The sequence below is a fragment of the Psammomys obesus genome, unplaced genomic scaffold (assembly GCF_907164565.1).
Source record: "Psammomys obesus unplaced genomic scaffold, mPsaObe1.curated_primary_1811, whole genome shotgun sequence".
Classification (NCBI taxonomy): domain Eukaryota; kingdom Metazoa; phylum Chordata; class Mammalia; order Rodentia; family Muridae; genus Psammomys; species Psammomys obesus.
Window position 1 is genome coordinate 23,671,102 of NW_026595981.1, and position 269 is coordinate 23,671,370.

Below are 269 nucleotides of genomic sequence, written 5' to 3' on the forward strand. Positions count from 1 at the left end.
ATGCAGGAGCATTTGACTGAGTGAGCAAGGGCTTGTGGCTGCCCAGGCCCTCTCACTGCTTGAGCCGTGGGTCTAGGTCCTTCGACGCTCCTATCTGTTGCTGCTGCTTCAGCCACAGAGGCTCATACATTTGCTCCATGAGAACATCTTTCTGTATAGGAGGGGGAGTGCTGTGGGGACAGAGCTGGCACCCCGAGTTCATGTACTTAACAATCAGCTTCTGGGAACTGACAGATGAGGAAAACGATCCGAGGAGAAATAAGGAGACA